This window comes from Tenrec ecaudatus, chromosome 7, assembly GCF_050624435.1.
Source record: "Tenrec ecaudatus isolate mTenEca1 chromosome 7, mTenEca1.hap1, whole genome shotgun sequence".
NCBI classification, from domain to species: Eukaryota; Metazoa; Chordata; class Mammalia; order Afrosoricida; family Tenrecidae; genus Tenrec; species Tenrec ecaudatus.
Window position 1 is genome coordinate 81,786,968 of NC_134536.1, and position 23,451 is coordinate 81,810,418.

Below are 23,451 nucleotides of genomic sequence, written 5' to 3' on the forward strand. Positions count from 1 at the left end.
TGGTCTTTACCTAGTAGTAAGGCAAGAGTGGATACCCCAGTGGCTTGGTCTTACTGGATGCTCTGCAGATAGATGTTTGACTCCCACCACGTCCCATGACCCTCCACAAACTAGTTCATAATTTTAGCTCTGATGCTTTTCTCCTCACCATATTTTAATTTTGTTGTTGTCATTATCGATCACACAGCTAGACTGATCCTTCCACGTGAACTTAGTTGATTCCTCACTTAGAAGGTTGCATGCTTGAATACAAGTCTTTAACACCCCAGACAATATTCCGATTGATAGCCAGGCACCATTTGCTTTCTTCACCCCATTTTTCTGTAGCACTCTTACCTTCAGTGATCATTCATGAAGCTGAGTGTCAAGCAAGGCCATGAAGTCAGATCTGATTGTTCTTAAATTGGAGCTAGGATTTAGTATGAGTCCAACACCCATTCCTTGATCTATGCCTTTTGTTTTTAATGTGCTGTAACTTGGGAGTTAATATAAATGCCACATCATTCCATAATCCAATCATGTCAAATATAATTATACAAATGCTTCCATAATCAGTATCCAAACATACTTTTCCTTCCTGGGTTTCTTGACATCTTCTCCCTCTATGTACCCCATCCTTCTATGGCTCCCTTCCCCCAACCCCTGTTATATTTTCTTTCCCAGTAAGCTCAACGTTCCTGGGCTTTGTTAGCCTAAAAAAAATAAAATAAAAACAAAACTTCAAGAGGGTGAGTTCCCGTGGCAACACACTTTGGGACTACACTTTAATATAATCAAGCCTAAAGAGAATATAACAGAATAGCCAGCACAGGATTGCCAGGATAGTACACATCTTAATACAGCATACAGGACATTGATGTTGCAAGACTTAGAATGTTCACCAACCAATAGTACACCAGTCTTGGTACAGCTGTCTTCTAATTCATACACCATGTGTTTTCTAGCTTAAGTCCTCAGGTTAAGTGTGTAGAGTCCAGTTCACCCAGTGGGGTTCTGTGTTAGTCCGGGTGGACTGGAGAAACAAATTCATAGACACACGTATGTGTATAAAAATAGGTTTATATATAAAAACAACTAATTATTGAGAAAACATCCAAGCCCATTCCAGATCAAGTCGATAAGTCTGACATTAGCCCCTATTTCTGATATCAATCTATAAAGTCTTCTTCAGATTCATGAAACACATGCAATGACACCAAATGCAGAAGATCACAGGCCAGTGGGTAGAAAATCTTTGGGTCCAGTGTCATTGGAAACATCTCATTGCTGGCAGGGGTCTCTCTGTAGCTTCTCTGGCTTCCGAGGTCTGTCTGTGTCCCTGTGGCTTGTCCTCTGCAATGTCTCCCCGGAAGTAGAAGAGAAAGAGAGGTGTCATCCACTTCCAAGCAGGATGTACCATATTTCCCAGAATTCTCTGGAGAAGGCTATGCCCACAGAAGTCTCATTGGCTATCTCCAGATTGACAGCCTAGACTCCACCCCTACACTCTGAATCTTTATATTGACATCAAATTAGGTGACTAGCACAGTTTCCCATATGGTGTCTCACCGATGCAGCCTCTGGAGAATGATATGTCCCGCAAAAATCCAGGATTCAGTATACCAGTGCTCTGTGGTTCCTGGCCTGGTTTCCCAGGATACTTCCAGATGCCCAAGTCAATTCTGCTCTCCTGCTGTGCATCCCTGAAAACCCTCCCCATTTACTGATCCCAAGAGCATCCTCAGTCTCTCCTCCTACCACCTGGTTTGCCCAAACTTCACTATTCCCTCTCCCCTCTCCTGTGCTTCCCCTCCCACCAGTATGCCTCATCCCTCTGACAGGGTCACCTCCCTCTCCAGGGGACCACAAGCCACAACCACATGGCCACCACTCCACAGACAGCATCTCCCCTCTCTGCCTCAACCATTTGATCCCAACTGTCATGAGGTGTCCTCCATCCAAGTGACCTACACCATATTTCCCTGGAACAGATTATGTGTGGTTCATTGGCACTCGTCCGGCTCTTTACTAGGCTGTCTGGTCCCCCACCAGAAGACCACTTGATCTATCTGCTTGAGCTTGTGTCCGTTCCGCTGCTGGTTCCTACCACTGTGGACTTATTCAATATTTGTTCTTTTGTGCCTGACTACCTTCATTCAGCATAATGTCTTCCAGATCCCTTCACAGTTGAGGTGTTTCATGACTATTATTTAGGGATGTGTACTATTCCATTGTGTCTATATACCAGAGCTTTTTTATCCACTCTTCTATTGATGGAAAGTTAGGCTGTTTCCTGCTTCTTGCTATTGTGAACAGTGTTGCGATGAACATGGGGAACAAATGTCTGTTTGAGATCTGTTTCTTATTTTTTGGTATTGCTAGATCATATTGTAGTTCAAGTTCCATCTGTTCTTGGCATCCCCATATCACCTTTCATAATGGCTAACATATTTAAAAATCCACCAGCATTGGATAAGAATTTCTTTTCATCACACCCTCTCCAACATTTGTTGTTTTCAGTTATCTTTTTTAAACTTGGGCTACAGTAATGGGCATTAGGTCATATCTCATTGTGTTGACTTGCATTTGCCTAATGATTAATGAACAAGACTAATGAACTAATGAACAAGAACATTTCTTCATGTGTCTGTTAGCCATCGAAGGTCATCCTTTTTGAATCATTTGTTCAGGTCTGGTGCCCACCTTCTCAAAGGGCCGTTAGTTTTTTTCTTGGTATGAGCTTGTAACATTTTGTAGATTTTCATAATTAGTCCTTTGTCTGTTACGACGTTACTAAATATCTTTTCCCCCATGCGTGGTCTCTCATTTTGCTCTTTTAATGAAATCCTTCAGTGTACACAAGTGTTTTATTTTTAATAGGTCCCACTCATCTATTTTATCTTCCATGGAGGTGCTTTTTTGTTTTCTGGTAGGCCATGTATTCCCTGCCCTAGAGGCTCCTGGCTTTGTCGCAAGTTTCTCATTGATGATTCTGAGAGCTTTGGGTTTTACACTTAGGTCTTTGATTCACTTTGAGTTTGTTTTTGTATAGAGAGTGAGATATGGGTCTTGTTTCATCCTTCTATAAGTGGATATCCAGCTTTTCAAACACAATTTATCTGCTTCCCATTTAGTACTTTTGTGGCCTTTGTCAAACATTTGTGTGTATGCAGACACTGTAATTTCTGGGTTTTCTGTCCTGATCCACTGGTCCGAGTATCTATCATTACACTAGTGCCAGGCTGCTTTAAAAATTATGGCTCTATAGTAGGTTTTGAGGTCGGGTAGTATAAGACCACCTACTTTGTTCTTTCTTCCTTTTTTTAATTTTAGGAGTTTTCTTGCCTATCCTGGGCTACTTCCTTTTCTGTCTGTAGCTGGTAGCCAGTTTTTCCATTTCTTTGAAGAATGATGTTGGAACGTGGATCAGGTTTGCCTAGGACTTGTAGATTGCTTTCGGTGGTCTGACATTTTCTCAATATTTAGTCTTCTGATCCCCAAACATGGAATATGTTTCCATTTGTGTAGATCCTATTATTGTAATAATGTTCTCCAGTTTTCTTCATACAGGTCTTTGTGGTTGTTTTATTTTTTGGTCAGATTTATTCCTAGGTATTTCAGCTGTTGTGCGGCTACTGTTATTGGTACAGATTCCTGTATCTTTTTCTGTATTCCCGTCCCTAATACATAGGAATCCAATTGAATTCTGCTTGTTAATTTTGTATCCTGATACTGGACTAAATTCCTCTATTGTTTCCAGCAATCCTATTGTGGACCTTTAGGATTCTCAATATATAAAATCACATCATCCTCAAATAGTGAAAGTTTCACTTCCCTGCCCAATTGCACATGCTTGATATCTTGCCATTGTCTTAATGCATTGGCTAGAACTTCCAGCACAATGTTGAATGAAAGTGGGGAGAAGGGACATCCTTGTCAGGTTCCCTTATTCAGTGGAAATGTTTTCATCATTTCTCTATTGAGTATAATATTAGCTATTGGTTTATTGTATATGACTTTTGTTGTATTGAGGATTTTCCCTTCTAAAATTCTATTTTCTTGAGAGTCTTTATTAGGAATGGATGTTGAATGTTATCTAATGCTTTTTATTCAACAATTGATATGATCATGTGGTTTTTGTTCCTTTTGATGTGGTGGATTGCTTTAATTGTTTTCTGAATGTTGAACCATCGCTCCAACCCTGGTATTAATCACACTTTGCCATAATGTATTATATTTTTTGTTAGTTGTTGAATTCTGTTGTCCAGGATATTTTTTGAATTATTGCATCTATGTTCATGAGAGATATAGGTCTGTTTGTAGTTCTCTATCCTTGTGTGGTCTTTCCCAGTTTTAGTATCAGGGTGTTTTAGTCTAGGTGTGTTAGAGAAACAAATCCACAGAAACTCATAAGTATAAGAGAGAGTTTTATATAAAGGGTAAGTGCACATCAAGAAAACATCCCAATCCAGTGTTGACCAAGCTCACAAGTCCAACATTAGCCCTTTTGCCTGACACCAATCCAAAAAGTCCTCTTCCATCTCACAAAACACACGCAATGATGACAATTGCAGGAGAAAGCCAAATCAGTGCATATGTAAGCATCGCAGCACTGGCAGGGGTCTCCACACGACTGCTCCAGCACGCAAGGCTGCCACACGGTAGGTCCATGTGGCTTCTCCTCAGGCATGCCTTACAGGAAGTGAACCTTGCCAGCTGAAGCAGGGAACTGGCTAAGGCAGCCACACCCTGGTCCGACCATCAGAAAGCAAGAGACCTGAGAACTAGAAAGGTGAGGCTCACCAAGCCATTTACCTCTCCACCCTTCAATTAACCCCACATGTGTTTATTGGCCAGGTTAGCATAATAAACATTAACTATGTCACAGGGTTATGCTGATTTAATAGAGTGAATCTGGGAGTTTGCTATCCCTGTTCAGTAATTTTCTGAAGGACAATTTCATAGGTATAAGGAACTTCATTTTTTTTTCATTTAAATTTCACAAAGTTGTGAACTCAAGATTTTTACTCCAGGTATTTGATTCTAAGTAAATAATAAATAATGTGCACACAGATATATATAAAAAAGCTCCTTTGGTGGTGTGAATGTTTTGCAGTAGTCTATTAAAGTAAAGGTTTTCAGTTGATGCGCCCAGCTATGCACATTTTCAGAAGCAGTTCTACATTGTAACACTTGGGGTTACTGTGAATCAGAAGTAAATTAAGTTGGAAGGGGTTGGTTTATTTTGCTAGTTTGTTCATTTAAATCTGTAAAGATGTTTCATTAATATTTAGTTTACAATACAGGAATTAAATTAGAAACACTAAATGCTAGGAAACCTCCTAAATGGGAATGGAATGAAAAAATAATAGCTCATTGAATTACAATACTTTGGAGGTCTGTGCACAATTAAAATCATGTTGGAGGAATAGTTAATGAAATGGGGGATCAAATGAACTACTGTGGGCTTAGCGAAGAAAAGTTGCTTTGACCTCATTTTGTTTGCACTGATCTAATACTTTTTCCAAAGAACATTCCATGTATTTTGTAGGGATAAGTCTTAAAAGTGACATTCTCTACTATTTAAGCCAGGGACATTTTCTTTTTCTTTCTTCCTTTTTTGCTTTTGAAGTGACAGGAAAAAAGAATGTATGGAGACCCCAGCCCTAGCTCTCTCTCTCCTGCACAGTCTTGGTTCCCCAGAGGCACCTAGTCCAGCGAGCAGCAATGAGCCCCACTTTGAGACCAGCAGGGGCATCTCTGCGGAAGGGTGGGGGCTTGCCAATGTGCTGGTGGAGACCACCTCCGAAGGGATGCTCCACAGGGTTCATGGCCACACCCTGCAGTGAGGCCACCAGGTCCTGTTGGCCTTCAACTTGTGAGACACTGCCAGCCTTCAGGATGGGCTTGTCGATGCGGCCACGGCCAGCCACCACCCCAACCACAGCTGTGTTGGCAGAGGCCATGACCTTCGTGGAGCCGAGGCAGCTGCACTCGGGTTTTCTTGCTCTCAGGGTGGTGGGAGATGGCAGAGGCGTTGTTCCCAGGGGCCTGAGCTAGCTTGCTCATTCTCCAGGCTTCTCCAAACCGCACACAATTGTGCCCCCGGCACGGGGCACTCCAGGAGAACATCACCAACACTGAGCTGGGCCTTCTCGCCGCAGACACAAACCGGCGGTGTGTGTGTCTTCGGCAGCGATGCACAGTTCCATTCATTTCTTATTCCGGTATGGGTCTCTGACGACTGCCTCTGCTAGTGCGTTCAGGTCGTGGATAGTGTCCTTCACTGTGACCTTGAAGTGGTCCTGCAGCCTGGCGCCCTTCTGAAGCTTCAGGTCCACGGGGAGCACAGAGCCAGCGCCTGGCCTCTGTCCCTGATCCCGCGGCCCGTGGCCGAAAAAGGACAGGAACATTTTCAAAGCCTTTAAATTTTGAAGTTCTGTAATCATGAACATGAAGAATATTCATTTGTTCCAAACTAAAGAATATTTGTAGTGTGGCTTTCAAATCACTTCGCTTTCCTATCTCGTTTAAACTCTTGAACCTTTAAATAGGAGGGAAGGCTGAGCTCTGAAACGAGTGGCCTTGTTTATGAGTCCGCAGAAAGTTCCAGAACAATCCTATTCTGCTACTTCTGCCTGATTTCCCTGGTCCTCATTCCCGCCCTTCGATTCCTGGCATTGTTTCCGTTGCCCTTTTCTTCAATCCCCCTTCTTTTTCTTCTACCCTTCCTCTCTCTCGGTCCATTTTTTCCTCCCTTTCTTCGGATCCATTTCCATCCACTCTCTGTGAGCCCCTTTACTCTATTACCCATTTTCGTCTTACTTTTTCTATTCTTTCACTCGACTAGCCTTCTTATTCATTGATCAACATTTTTGATTTTTCATTTCTCACTCATTGGGCTCATCTCTAACAAAGGCCTTTCATATTCCATTGAAGTCAGATTTGACCAGTAAGTGAGGATTTTCCCTCTGGTATGATTTCATAAAAAGGCAGATTCTTTTTTCTGGTTTCTCAAGTCTTACATTGGTCAGCGATGAGAATTTACTCAAGGAATTCCTGATGATTCTCTTCTGTAACCATATGTTTATTTCTCGTGTTTGCCAACTGCAGGTGAACCCTAAGGGACACATTTTAATATAAATGAAAGGATGATTGGATTTGATGCGTGTTGTTCCCTAGGTTTCTTTCCCTAATTCAGAAGGCAAAAGCAGCCAGATTCTTTCTTTACACTCAAAGGCAAAGCAAATTACAAAAGCTAATTTTAGCAAAATAGAAAAAAAGTCCACTGTCCGATTATAGCAAGTTTGACTGCAGGTAAATGCGGGCTCACCAACACCCCACAGGACAGATTAGAAGTGTCCTATAGTGGCTGCAGTCCATACATAACAGTGTCCCCCTCGTTCCCCCACTTAGCAGCCGCAGGTTTAAATTGCTGACCTTTCAGTTGGCAGCCCATCCTGAACTACTGTGCCACCCTATGCATCCAAAAGGTTGGCAGTGACCTTCACCCAGTGAAATCAACTGGGGTCAGTAGATTGAATTACATTTGGGGGAAGACGATAACATTGGCTGTATTTTCTTGTAAGCAACACCAAGTAGCTTCTAGTATAGCTCCATCAAATACTTGATTTTGTACTTTACCTATGTTGATTTATGTAATCCTCATAAAAACTCTGACAGGGTGGCATTTTACTTGAAGTTTACAGATGATAAAATTGAATCTTAAATAAATTAAGTAACAAATTCAAAGTAATCCAGCTACCACATGAAGATTCTGAGGACTAAAATTGGATGTCTTATCCAAAGCATATTCTCTATTTCACTCTGTGCTTTTCTAATAATAACTCTAATGAGATTTTAAGTATAAAACACCCTCTGATTTAGAAGCGAATAGATCACATCTCTGAGTAAAAGCCAGGATGCCTCATAAGGGCATCATGGAGTCTGGGCTAGAAAGGTTCATAACCTTAACACAGACTTACAAAGACCTGAGGTATAATTCTTTTTTATGCCACTGATGATGAATCATCTATGAGTTAATTATATATGGTATTGTATAGTAATAAAGATGCCTCTCTCTTTTTAAAAAATCTAGCCTTTTATAACAGGATGTAAGTCGAGGACGGCATTTTAAAATGGTAGAAATATTTCCACATGAAAAAACGTATAACTGTGTAAATAATTAGAGGTTTAGATATTTATTCTCAGTCTCACAAGAATCCATTCAACACCTCTGACATTCAGAGGTCGGAAGGAATCTCTGTGGTGACATGGCCCTTGAGACAACACTGGACTCGTGTGTGGAATCTTCTTTTCCTTGCTCTCCCCTTCTCCTGCTATTTAAGCATTATGGTGGGCAACAGGGCTGGGAAAACATAAGCGCAGCATCCACTGTGAAGAAGCCATGCAACAAAAGCTGAGTTCACGTCTGGTACAAGATATGTCACAGGCCTGCAAAGCAAAGGTATTCAAGCAAGGCATTACCATTCAAATAATACCTCTTACTTATATGGATGCATTTCCATTTTGATTGTGTTGCTGGTGAAGAACATTGAAAGTACCATGGACAAGCCAATCAATCTTGGAAGAAGTATGGCAGGCAGAGTGCTCCTTGGAGGCACTTTTGACATGGTGTTAAGAGAGACGTGTCCCTGGAGAGGGAGATCATGCTTCGTAAAACAGAGTGGCCGTGCAGGGAGGAAGGTACTCAGTGAGGTTGATCGGGGCTGTAGCTACAGAAAGACGCTCAAGCACCGGAACTGTAGCGAAGGTGGGCAGGGCCTGCAGGGTTTTGTTCCGTGTGCAGGTCACTATGAGCTGCAACCGACTAGGTGGCACCTACAGCAACCCTATTGACGTGGAAATTGTAACTAAATAAAAAAGAAACAAGATTTGACTACTCATAAAAAACTGACTTGATAACTCCTAATTCCTACGTGTTTGCTAATACTAAGAATAACTCACAGCTGCCAGAGCCTAGTATGTCATTTTTCCAGCCAGACACAGGCAGAAAACAAATTATGGTTCTTTTTGAATGGGAAAGGTTATCACTTGTAGTTTTGTGAGGGGTTCTCCAAATAATTGTCAGTGCTTAGGGCAAAAAATTGGAGGTGTCCAAGGTACCACCAGAGCACAGATTCATCCTGAGAAAGACACCTAAGCACATTAGAAGTTCTCAGCCTTTTGGCTAAGATCAAGGGTAGAAATTAGGTTTAAGTGAAGAAACCCTGAGGAAGTAGTGGGTTAGGTGTTGGGCTGTTACTCACAAGGTGATCCGTTTGAACCCATCCCTTGATCCGTGAGATTATCTATCCACTCCTGTGAAGATCTACAGCCTCAGAAGCACAAAAGGGCAATTCTACCCTATACTAATTCTACTCATAATCGACTCGGTGGCAGTGAGACAAATGTCTCTTAGTGGCACTGGGAGTGGAGTGGCTCCCTGGGAGAATGCTACATTTATTTCAGTAAAGATTTATAGCCTTGGAATTCTGACATAGGTTGCTAGGAGTCCATTCACTGTGATGGCATTGTGTTCTGGTTTGGGTATGTGGAGTTAGTTTTTCTGTCTCATGAGAAGACTAGACTCCCTCTGGTATCTACTAATCTTCCCATCCCTGATCCTGCACACCATGAAAGCTTTCCACTTCATTCATATGATGCACATTTTACTTCTATATTTACTGAGAATGTTGAGGAGGGGAGGAGGGATGCTGCCTATGAAACCAAGTTAACTGTCTAAATTTGAAGTGATTTTTTTCTTTAATTCTCTGATCATTTTTCAGAAGAAGAATTTCATTTAGAGTAAAGCTTAGCATTACATTCATCCTTTGCTCATTTCCTTGCCTACCCTCTGGGCTTGCCAGGCGCATGTTCTTCAATTTCTTCATCCTTGCCTCTTCCTGGCTCTCTTCTTTTTCTGTTTGCTGATAAATTCTGAACTTGGAAAGAGTAAAGTGCCTGGTGTCTGAAGTTGCTGTCACTCTTTGTGGTCAGGATGGATGTGCCACAAAAAAAATGCTGCCTCTTGGGTGGGTTCATGGCTCAGGCTTTCTGAAAATCTTGCAGGACATGCAAGAGCGAGATCCACTCTAACCTTAATGGAATCGCCTTGCTCCGTGGCCAGTTATTTGAGCAGTATGCAAACAAAAAAGATTCAAGGTCAGCTTTAAATCTGGATACTCTGAGATAGTTAGTTTATTGTGCCAACCTGGCTGATAAACACATGTGGGGTTAGTTGAAGGGCGGAGGGATAAATGGTTTGGTGAGCCTCATCTTTCTACTTCTTGGGTCTCTTGCTTTGTGATGGTCGGACCAGGGTGCAGCTACCTTATCCAGTTCCCTGCTTTAGATGGCAAGGCTCACTTTCTGCAAGACGTCCCTGATGAGAAGCCACATGGACCTACCCTGATGCAGCTCTTGGTGCTGGAGCAGCCATGTGGAGACCCCTGCCAGCACTGAGATGATTGTGTCCTTTCACTGACTCTCGGCTTTTCCTCCTGCAGTTGGCGTCATTGCGTCTTTTTTGTGAGATGGAGGAGGACATTGTGGATTGGTGTCAGACATAAGAGTTAATGTTGGACTTGTGGGCTTGGGCAACACTGGGTTGGGATGTTTTCTTGATGCACACTTACCCTTTATATAAAACTCTCTTTTATACATGAGTTTCTGTGGATTTGTTTCCTTGAAGTACCCAGACTAACACATACTCCCAAGCATTTGTGGGAATGTCTAGAGACGAAGGAATGGATCTTTAGCCACTCTTCCCTTTCCTCTGTCATTGATCTGCACAATTATCTCCTGACTCTACCCTTCCTATGCTCATGTAACCATCAGCAGATGGGCCCATGGACTATGGAAACACAAAAATGATCAGAAAGGAAGATGTTTGTTTCAGCTGTCAGCGTTTCTCATAATCATCACAAATTCCTGCCCTGAATTTCATGTTATTGAAGCAAAATTACCACAGGGAAGGCAGAAAAATTCCACAGTGCAATTGCTTCGGTGTCCCAGGGGAACCTTTCTTTTATTCTCCTCACACCACACAGCCAGCTGAGGAGATTCCACTTGAAGACAGTTCTGTTTCATTTTGTTTGGGTGTGTGTGTCATCAACATTTATCAAAATTCTGACATGCCTAATGCCAAGTGCCAATTGTTTTCTGATGACTTTAGGGTACACTTGCCAGGTAGTTCAACCCACTTGGCTAATTAGTGTGTCTTATTCAGAGTACACTAGAAAAACAAAAGCAGAGGTTTGACAAGACTGTAAATCTACTAAAATAATTGAACAGTGCCTATTACACGGTGACTTCAATGGCATGCAAATGATGCCTCTATGAATACATTGCACACAGAATCTTATTGACATATAATTTACTAATGAAGAGCATAAAATAAAGTAAAAAGAAGTTCATATATTTAAAGTGCATAATATAAATACATAGGAGTCCTAGAGAATGGGGGAATTGGATGTATAGATATCTTCACCAATTCATGGCAAATTAATGCAACTCCTTGCAGGTCACAGTGTCCCTTGCACAGTGGGTCCATGCTGGGCTACTAATGGAAAGGTTTGCGTCTATGAAGATTCTCAGCAGAAGCACCTCACCTCTGGCCTATAGGATCCCTCTGAGCTCTTTCACCACCACTATATGATCACTTGCTAAGATATAACAAAAATAAATAAGTGGTCCTGAATTACTATAATCCAACATGTATTTATTTTCTTAAATGAAGTTCATAAACCTTCTTTCATGAACATCAACATATGATACCCAGCTTTACATTAACTTTAAGTATACATATTATATGCAACTTCCTGGATCAGTGTGGGTGTGTGTTGGAGGGCGAGGGAGGTGGTGGTCCAGTGAATTTCTGGATATCGTACTTTTAATTTTTGTAGGTCACTCCACACGAAGAACTTGGGCCATGTAGATTGAGTACATTTCCTCTTTTCTTGAAGGGTCTGGGTAAAAGAAGGTGAAGGAAAATGATAATATGCTTATATGATTCACTTGTGAATGACTGTTGGTAGGGTACATTGTGATTATAAAAATGTGTCAATTTGCCCTCCTACAGATATGATAAATTGACTCAGAAGCAGGACAGGTGATTTCGCTATCACCAGGAGGCAGGAATGGAATGTCTTCTTGGCACCAAGTGATTCCTGGACACTTACCTCCCCGGACCTAGAAAATAGGAAGTTGAGGCAGCAGAAGGCCAGCAGCAGCTGGACCAAGAGCCTGAGCACAAAACAGAGTGGTGAGCTTTTCAGCCTAAGGATCATGGGAAGCAGAGTGTCTTTGAACAGGAGGCTCTTTTACAGAGTAGTGTGTCTCTAGGGACTTAATTGGGAGAGCCGCGCTTACGAACACATGGGCAGGCGGAGACGGAGACGAATGGCAGACTGGTGTGCCCATTGAGACTTTATCATTAGCACTAAAAGGGCTGTGTAACATTGCTTAAACAGGGCGTGGCTGAGGGGATTGGGTGAGTGAGGGCCCAAGAGGAAGAGGTTGTTCTGAAAAAAGGACTATATCCTGCATATTTCTGATTCTGAATTGTGACCTATTGACTTCCCTAATAAGCCCCAAAAGTATGAATACTGTCTGAGTTTTATGAGGCCATTATAATGAATTGTGGAACTCAGCAAAGATGGAAAGGGGGTCTTAGGAGGGTGCGGGGGATTAGACCAGCTGTCCCGCATCAAGCTGGGTTCGAACTGAGGCGTGCAGATGAAAGGAAAAGAAAGAGCTATGTACAAAGCATGGGATTGGGAGGATTCCAATCTCATGGACTGGAGTCTCTAGTATATTTGATGCTTGGTTTTTATATTCTTCTTACACAAGGGAATTGGTTACAAAACAATCAAAGAATTTAAACATTCCTAAACTCTTATCTATGCAAATGTTACTTAACTAGTCACAGTTTCTTAACTTTAGAATAATAAAAGCACTAGGTTCAAAGACAATCACATGGATATACAAGATTCAAGAGAGCCTCAAAGAGATCATCAATAACTGAGTTATCCCTCAATACTTTTAGCAGCAAAGTCACAAACAACAGTCATTTTGCAATGCTTGTCTGCAGAGACACAGAGGCGCAGGGGACTAAATAGTCACCTATTAGTAAACACCTTGATCAGCCAGATGCTTCTTACAGGAGGCATAGTTGTTACCAGAATTGCTGTGAAGTTTGGACTAATGTGGAGTTTGATTCTCCTTTCTCCTTTTGAAGTCAGAAGAGGTCAAATGTCCTGCACCCCCATCCCCAGCCCCACCCCCACAATGTTTTCATAAGGCTGTATCCACGGGATGACCAAGTAGATACAATTGGGTAAGGAATAAAGGATTCTACTTTGCATTTTAGGATATTAATGCATGCATTGATACTGATTTCATGACCAGAGCTATAGGCCAGGCATCACCCAGCCTGTCCTTCAATATAATGTCTGCCTTTCCCTGAAAGGACAGTGACATTCTACATTGTTCAGAGTTTCACAAAACCACTTTCAACCCATTTACATTCAGCATTTTTGCATATTACAATTTAAATGTGCTTGTAACTTTGGATTATATAATTTAATGGTCACCAAATGGACACGTGTCTCAAATTATTTTATTGAAAATAAACTACAAATAGAAATAATTGGAACAATTTATGTATAGGTAGATACCAAGATAACAGCAGAATTACTGCCTTGACTATTTTTAGTTTAAATTCTTTGTCAACTGGGTTGAGATCCAAAGAAATCAGAATTTTGACAGACCAGGACACCTGGCCAAAATTTAGAACCTGGCAAGGTTTTTTTAAGTTTGAATCACTTTTATTTATAGCAAACCTCCTCATTTGGGTACTTTGCACCCAATGCTACTATGAAAGCATAGCAATTAGGTAGGCTTTTGAGAACGAGTTAACCAGCGCACAGGGAACAAAACTTTACATGAAGAAAATCATAATTAAAATAAATATTTTACACATCATCACTAAACATAATAATAGTATTTAGAGGGTTCTCCTGTAAAGTGAAACACAAAGAGGAAGAGGAAGAAGAGATGAAGATGAAGAAACTATTTCCCTTCACCACCTAGTAACATTTTGAAAACCTTTGTTCTTCCTTGTAATTATAAAACAGTTGAAGTGATATATAAAAATTACATAAAATGAGCCAAAATCCCGTATCTTTCCTCAGCAAATATTTCATGGAAAAATTAATAAAGATAAACAGTAAAGTTTGAACAAAGAAATACAAAGATAAGTTATGTGTGAAAGGTTTGCTGTCTATCTCAGTGAGGATACCAGATGTTTCTAGATTACTCAATTTATGGGATTTGTTAGTTTACAATGAACAAATTACAATTTTTTAGCTACTTCCATGGTTTCTGTGTTGGGAGGTTCAACATGAGACAATATAAAGTTTTAGGAGAAAAGTTGCTCATTAAAAATTTTTTATGTTGTATGCTGTGTTCCTACAGTGCAGTGAAATTTTTATTTAAAAATAATTTTCATAAAGCAATTGAGGTAAAGATAAAATGCAAATAAAACAATTAATTCCTCAAGTTCATAGAAATACCATTCTTATGAAATTGATTCCCTTTATCATTCAGAAACCCCTATCACCACTTCAATTCTGACTCATTGAAAATCTAAAAGACAGGGAACTACTTCACCCTAGGGCTTCTGAGGCTCACATTGTTCAGGAAGCAGACAGGTGTGTCCAGCTCTCTTACAGTGGCTGATGGGTTCAAGTGGCTGATGGGTTCAGGCTGAGCCTGGTTAGCAGGCCAATGGGTTAGCAATGAAGGCATGCGTGCCCATCAGCTTTAGAAAAGAAAGCTATTTCGATCGAAAAGTTGAAGTAAAAAATGATTGAAGTACTAGAAGTAGAAAGACACCAAAATTGTTGACTCCACCTCATTGCAACTTTCTATTTTAAAACAACAATAATAAAAATACGGTTTTTAAAACATTCCAAAACAAAACATTGAATAGATTCAGTTGCCGCACACAGTGACCATCTGCAGGGTTTCAGGGACTGAAGGTCTTTATAGAGTCAGACAGGCTCCATTTTCTCGGTAAGAGCAGCCGGTGGGTTTGGATAGCTGGCCGCCTTGTGGTTAGCACTCTCAGAACTAGCCCACAGCATAACCAATGCTTCCGACGGAAAGACCGTTACAATAGTTTCACTTTTTACATACAATGTATGAAATCCAGCTAGAGCTTTTGTGAACTATTAATTGAAATATATGCGAGGAATTTAATTGTAAATATTCAGATAAAAATCATCATATAGGAATAAAAGTTTAATATTGCATGGTTAAAATATAAAGTGTTACATTATATAATCTTTGGAATGAAAATATCCTGCTTTTGATTTTTGTGCACATAATTTACCCATGTACGCAAATAACCTATATTATCCTAGAAACTCAAATAGAAGACTTGGTAGGCAATTTAATTTATATGATGACAGAGTAACTACGAATTTTTTATATCGATGACCTTGATAGTAAATACAAAATAATACTTTATCTTGATAGCACAGATTTCTCCCTTAGTTGCTCAACATTAATTTACTATATATTTGAGTCAATAATAATAATAATAAATTAATAAGTAATACTAGGTTTCTTACACTGGCATCGAATTATTTTATAACAATTTGTTTCCAGTTATTTCAAAATTAGCTGGAATGTTTAATCAAGTGTGTATTAATAAATGGGATACCACAAACCATCATTTTCTAAAGCTCTGAACAAGTCACAGTAAAGTAAAACACAGTATGCAAACAGGAAGATGTTAACTTGTATTCTCACAAAACATTGGTAAACTGAATGAATATGGAGAAAATTTAAGATTTATTTTGGAATTCCTTGCTGTTGTAAAATATTTATATGTGTGGAAAGAATATTTTGATAGAGTTTCTGTTTACTTTGAATGCATTTATGTTCTGTTTGGCTTTAGAATGAAGTTGAAAAGGTCTGAGGTTGTGCAGCATGGTGAGATAGAAGAATCACAAATAGATAAAACGTTTGACAAGTTTTATCCAATAAAAATAATTGTGAAAGGAAAGGACTCTGCAAACTGACAATAATGTATTTTTAAATAATTGACATGATATGTGCGTGCATCTCAGTCAAAAAGACAGAGCTCAGAATACCTTTCTTTAACATCGTGTTCTCAAAGAGTAAATCGAAGCAGTCAAGAACTTTTAATGCATTAATTATAAAATACAACTATAAGAACATACTAGAACTCGTATGCAAAAATGTTATAAAAGTATTAAAAGTAGTAAGCAAAATAGTAATTTGGGGCTGATGTTATGTTATTTATAATATGAATATAAATTTAATAGTCTTAAGTCTTTCTTTTTTTACTAGTGTATTTTATTTGTGTGTACTAATATATTATTTTGAAGATATATTTTAGTAACCCAGTTTGTGGGCTTTCTGGTCGCCTAAGTTGTAGGTTGTTTATGAGCCTTCATGTAGTCCGCTTTCCTGCCTGCCTTGCTCAGCATTCCCATTGGAGAATGTGGGGAAAGAACACAGCCCTTATGCACGCCTTTACTGAATCTACCCATAAAGTGCTTCCTAGTTTGTTTCAAATGATCTATGAGTAGAGTCAACCTGAGCAAACTTAAGTGTCTGTCATGTTTATTTTCAAAATTTTACCATACCGATCACTCTAATTCCTTTGCCTAGTCAATAAAACAGCCAAGATCCATCTGTTGTCCGCAATCATATTGCTCATTCCATACCCTCCTGCACTTGACCTGAATGTCTGGTAATTCCTTGTTAATGAAATAATTGTGTTCACTGCAGTCATTTTTTATAATCTGTTTCAGCATTTCCCTTGCATGTGATATTAATTATGTTATTCACTATATTGTACATTTTGTTTGGTCTCCTTTCTTGGAATGGACACAAATAGGTGTCTCTTCCAGTAATATTTCAAAAATTAATCCAGAGCTGGAAATCAGATAGATAAACACTCATGCCATCATTGGCAATGACAATTGAGTTAGTGACATAATAGAAGCAAAAACCTTTTTTTAATAAGGGTAGAGAGATTCCAGAAAATTAGCAAGTATAAGAAAATTCTTCAACCAGCCTGTTGGCTTCAAGCTAAGTCTGATTAATGGTGATCCTATATATATCATAATAGAACTGTGTTCTATAGGGTTTTCAATCAGTAAATTTCCAGGAGTAGATTTCCAGACCTTTCTTCCTAGGCACCTAGAGGTGGACTGAAACCTTCAACTTTGGGGTTAGCTGCTGAGTCCATAATCATCTCCACAACCGTGGGCTGCAGAGGGCCTTTTGTTTTAGGAAATGAAAATGTGTGGTACACAAATGATTTTCTTAATATGCATTGATATTGATAGTGAATCTAACATTCTAAAAATGATTTTTCAGTGGAGAAGAAGCATTGGCTACTACAAAAGCAAAAGGGATGTTTGCTAGTCGGAGATCTTTCGGCAGGTGAATATGAGGAAGATGTCATCTGATCTCCCTTTGAAAGAGGAACAGGGAGTCGGACCACCAGATGACAGTCAGGTTGAATAGAGAGGATTGGACAGTTATGAAGAAAGAAGCTACTGAACAGTTGATGTAGAGAAATTTCTGAGAGAATGGAAGATGGGATGGACTAGGGAAATGAAGGAATTTAATACATATGTTTTACTATACTAAAGCATTTAATGATGTGTATCATAACAAATAATGGATAATACTGAGGGGTGGGAGGGGGATTCCAGAATACCTCTCTGTGCTAATGTGCAATGTACCTGGACCAAGAGGCAATCCTTTAAACAGAATGAATGAATGAATATTGCATTATTTAAAATCAAGAAAAGTGTGGATGCAGCCTGGTACCAAACAGCCCCACCCTGACTTACAGCAAATGCTTGGGGCTCTCCCCTGGGCTTGAAACTTGCTGTAACAGGTGTGAACATTCTAGTAGTAGTTTGATGAGCATGTGTGCCACTGCATACCTCATCCTCTCTCCATGCTTATTCAATCTGTATGCTGGGCAAATAATACAAAAAAAATACAAAAAGCAGGCTTATATAAGCAAGAACAAGTCACCAGGATTGTAGGGTGGCTCAGTAGCAACCTGTAAATTATACAGATGACACAATCTTGCCTGCTGAAAGTATTTATTACAGCTCAATGCAAAAATCAATATCTTCAAAACTGGACTAACAACATTATGAGAAATAGGGAAAAGATTGAAGTTGCCAAGGGTTTCTTCTTGCTTGCATCCATAATCAATGCTCATGGAGAGATCAAACCATCCGTTGCATTGGGGAACTTGCTGCACAAGATCTCTTTGAAGTGTTGCAGAGCGAAGGTTTCACTTTGAAGACTATGGAACACCTGGCTCAAACCATAGTATTTACAATCCTCTCATAGGCAAAAGGTGAACATTGAGAGAGGAAGACCAAATAAACGATGCATTTGAAAAATTGTGCCAATGAACAATATTGAAAGTTTGTTTTGGGTTCTTTTTTCCTTTCTTCTCTTATAAAAGGCCTTTTACTTTCTGAATGTTTTCCCATAATTATATGACCTACAGTCATTTGTATTCAATTTTTCTGACCTTCTGTTGAGATGTGTTCCAAATGCAGGTGGCATATACTGATGATCACATGTTGACTTGCATAGACCTGTTTTCATTGCCTCAATTTCAATTTACAGTAACATGCACAATTGATGCTAGGTCTCACTGTCAGCCCTTGGAATTTTACTCACTGATAACACTCAGCTTCTCCAGCATGTCTTTCCACAGAGGGAGTCGGCTTAATTCCTGTGTACTCTATCCAACTGATCCATGTTTATCTTCACCATTTATGTTGTTGAAAACTGATATTTCCAATGAGTATTCCATTGGGCTTGCCAAATTTTATTATATGACCTCTTGTAGCATTCTCTTGTTTGCCAAGATGGCATTTTCCAACTATCTTTCCAACCCACACATTCCAAGCACCTGTAATTATCAATGTGTAAATTACATGAGTGATCAATTTCAAACTGTCAACATTAGTTAAAATCTTTAGTTTCTTCATCTTTAGTACTAGTGGTGGATGCATTTCTCAAAACCCCAACCAAGCTCCCTACTGTTGGGTGGAAGCTTCCTCATAGCCACTGTGTAGTACTAGGAGTGGACTGCTCCTCTGGGTTATGGCAGGAAAAAACCCTGTCTTTCTCTGGAGGAGATGCTGGTAGTTCTGAAGTGCCGACCTTACAGATAGCTGCCCTATAGGAACCAACTGTACATGAACCATATAGACCGATCATCTTGTAGTTGTAAGTATATTATTCTGTTCTTCATGGCATTGTATTTTAAGAGAGATGGAATATTATTTTTTTTAACTGAACATTTTCACGTTTATTTTAAAAACCCAAGTATATGTTAGATGTTAATATTTCCTACCCCCAATTCAACGGTCCATCGTGTACATTCTCTGTGTTGAAATGTTGGTTGTGTTTTATGGCGATGAGTGGAAACATGAGGGTGTTCACTTGTGTTCATTCATATGCTCATTTTATTTTTTTAATGTTCTTTTAATTAGCAAATAAGGATCTACTTTATATTTGTTATTACACAGGATACTAGTCAAATATATACGTAAGACTTACATCATTTAATCATAGTTCATTTTCTCCTGTTTTTAAGTGGGGGGTTCAAAACGTTTTTTGAAAAAATTATATTATCTATTGACTTCATTTTGTCAGAAAACTTTTGAAGCCCTCTTGTACTTCCAATGTCCAATTCCCAATATGCTGTTGTAAATTATTGTATAGTTATGTCTCCTGGTGAGGAAGCGATTAATGTCTCAGTAGCCAGTCACAAGCATTACCAGACCCTGAGCAGTTTCTGATTACTGACTTCAAAAGCTAGTGAAGAAAGTCCTAAAAGAGTGGGCCATGCATTTGTTATAATTACTTTATGACACAGAATAAATAAACACTTAAATATCTTGAAAGATTAGGGCGCAGGCACCTTGGAAAATGCAATAGAAGTTTTATTCAATTCACAGTGCTTTATCAATAATCCGTGTAACTCTCAAACCTCCTATCATAGCCAAGAAAACATCTTTAGAACAAACTGTTCCAAAGAATATTCATCTGCTCTGTGTTAAAAATGGTGAAATTCTAATGAGAATGTATCTGCTGATCAACAACCTATTTCTACCATTATTTCAGCACCATATGGTAGAGATTGCATGATAATTTTAACATTTGTTATACCATATCGAAGACAGTTTATTTTAGTTCTCATTAAAAAGCAAAAAGAAAACTCCTAAATCTATCCACAAAAGATAAATATTGAAATAAGGAAACTTGGTACCATTACCAGTGTTTGTGCTCTCGTATTAGTGTATATTTTTTTTATTCACAGCAGGTAAAATACGAATTAGGGCATCAATAACAATGGGATGATTTTTTTGTTAATCCTGGAGGAGCTAAACAGAATAATAAAAAAAATACACAAGCTCATTTTTGGATAATGAATTGAGAATTGCTCTCATACATGACCATCACTTGTTACAAAGAAACATGTTTGAATTACATTATTTAATGCACAATCAAATTGTAGAAGCATGGAAGCAGATCTTCAAACTAAACATTTCTGGAGATTCAATAAGCAGAAAAACCAAGTGACTTTGACATATGCTATTTAAAATCTTAACCAGTGTGCAAAAGAGAAAACAGGGATTATTTAAAAGTAATAACTGAAATATATTGCACATTGGAAGACATGGTAACACTTAAATCTAGCCATCCTTTGAAGAGATGAGTTATGTTGCAGATGGCTCCCATCCGGCAAGACTCTTCTGTTTATAGTGTTACAGGTGGTAGGATAAGATCTGGGAACAGGAGTGTAAAGGTTAGAGCTATACAGTTCTCCTAACAGTAAACTCAGTGAAGTTACATTAAGTCCCCAGTCTTCATTTCTTATCTGTAGTGCCATCTAGAGTGACATGGAAAATATCGTTTTGATTGCTATTAAGTTTGGTGCATCATGTCAGTTTTTCTTAATTTAGGACATAGGCCAAAGGAAATAATTATAAAATTTATAATTAAAATCAAAACATGATTTAGAATAGTGGGTACAACTGAAATGTGCAGATTACTCATTTCTATATTTTTAAAATAACCACTTTCAGATATTTGCTTTAAAATAAGAATAACTCAATTAACTTGATGGTTAGGAATAAATTAAAATTTGAATATGTCTGACTCAAAATAGGTCAGATGACAAATAGCATCAAATCTCGAAGTTTCACAATAGAAAACTTGTTTGTTTGGTATTTAATTACTCTATACATGCAATGCAGGTTCTCAGGTCAGATTTTTCTATTCAGAGTTATTCACGATCCAGATAGGCATTAACTTTACCATCGTAAGATGCCCTGTTAATGTATGTCTCTATGATTAGAAATGAAGACAAGGAAGAATTTTAAAGTTTCATATCAGAAATTAAGCTTTATATCCCATACCTGGCATACTCCACTTCTGGTCATAAGTAAACATGGAAATAAGTAACATGGTTATGCCCTCACATGAATAACCTCATAGGAATGAGAACAATTTCCTGACTATGTGGAGGGAGGGTTGAACCAGAACTGTTCTCATTCCATAACAGTGTTATTGTAGATGGAATCTCTGAACAAAGTGTCAAAGCAACATTGCACGAACCATTATAATAATATAACTCTTTGTTCCTCATATTTTAGAATATGTTTTAAAATTTTGAAATGCCTTTTATCATACTAGGTCACACATGAAAATAAATGACATAATTTCAAAGGAATTCTTGAACACTGATATTCAATATGTAACTTAGAATACTAGGAAATAAACCATTTTAAAGATAGAGGGAAAAGAAGAGTTAGTGTTCCTGTCATAACTGGACATCTTGACAAAATTGTTTAGGGAACATTCCTAGACTTTACTAACAGTTTTGGATCCTTCATGTTGAAAAATTTGGCTCATACTGCTTAGTTTTTTATCCTTATGTCTTTAATGTAAATATTCAAAAAAGAATGGCAAAGTTAATAGGATCATTTCATAGCCACTTTAGGACTGAAAGTTTAAAAGTGACTATTATCAAATATTTGTTATGCCCTAAATACCCTATTCCCTTGCGCTATAGTCTGTTGGTTAGTTTTTGTTTTAATTCAAAGAATGTCCAGACGTGAATAAGCTTAGAAGGAAAACATGCACAAAACTATCAAGGAAGTTGTTAAGCATACAGCCACTGACCTAGCCTAGCAAAGTTGGCTTTTATTAAATGGCAGCTGTGCCTGATTAAAAAATTATGACTCCCCTCAGGAACCATGAGGGTCATTTAAAACCAAGTCATAAAATCCTCTGCTCCCTGAAGGCACACTGACAGAGAACACGTCTGATTCCCTTACTGTAATTTAACATTCACTACCATAATACCCCAACATGTACTGAAAAGATTTTTAAACTGTGTCATTTTATCCTTTACTCACCTACCTCAAATTGTAAGATAATTATATGAAATTAGTATTTCAAAAATACAAATGACCTGCATTATAAATCTGATCTGGTAGTTGGTCACCTTAAATACTCTTTCTCTCAGCTTCATTAATGGGTTTATTTTAAATGAGTGAATTCTTGTATCTTTACTACTTCATATTTTTAAAAGTGGTAAGAGAAGAAAGCAGAAGACTACTAGTGGGACGGCAAGGTATACAATTCCACAAGTTTACCAAATGTTAGAGATAAAAGGGCATGTAGGCTTTTAATTTTAAATCCTCCCCCTTTGCACATATACAAGAGGTCTTCAACTATTTGTGCAGAATTACATCATTTTAAAAATCCATTTTTCTACAAAAATGGTGAAGCCCATTTGTGTGTGTGTGTTAATCCCCTGGGAAATGTTCTTCACTCCTGACCCACCTCCCCGCCCCCCACAAACCCTTTAATCCTTCTTTCCAACTGCTCTTCCAAAGCTTATGCTGTCCCCAGTCCATTTGTCCTTAAAACCGACAATTGCACTGCAATTGTCAGAAAATTTATAGAAAGCCCACAATCTACATAACATCATGTCCACAGAGTCTCCCATAACCATCATTCGAATGCCAGCATGGAGTCTCTACGCTACAGTCAGTGTTAGTGTTTAAGTTCAGATTTACAAATGTTGGCTGCAATCTGTACTGCTGGGAAGCATAGAACACTAGTAGTAGCATGGATGGAACAGTAATTTCTCCAGTTTATAACATGACCTTTTCATGGCAACTCAAAACGGTCAACCAAACCCCCTGCATGGAGTTGATGCCAACTTCAGAGAGACCCTAGAGGACAGAGGAGAACTGCCGCTGCCTGTTTCTGAGACTAGCTATTAACAGGAGTGGAAAGCACTGTCTGCCTTCAAAAGGGCTGCTTGTTTCAAACTGCTCACCTTGAGGTTGCAGCCCAACGTGGAAC

General features: G+C 38.9%; 1 non-coding gene and 1 pseudogene across 1 annotated transcript; one reads left to right on the top strand and one right to left on the bottom strand.

Annotated features, from left to right (window-relative positions):
* Positions 1-5,645: 5,645 nt before the first annotated feature.
* On the bottom strand, positions 5,646-11,913 carry LOC142452820 (large ribosomal subunit protein uL2-like; annotated as a pseudogene).
* A 5,882-nt stretch (positions 11,914-17,795) lies between these two features.
* Positions 17,796-17,982, top strand: LOC142454094 (small Cajal body-specific RNA 16). The gene has a single exon (XR_012785621.1).
* Positions 17,983-23,451: the final 5,469 nt, after the last annotated feature.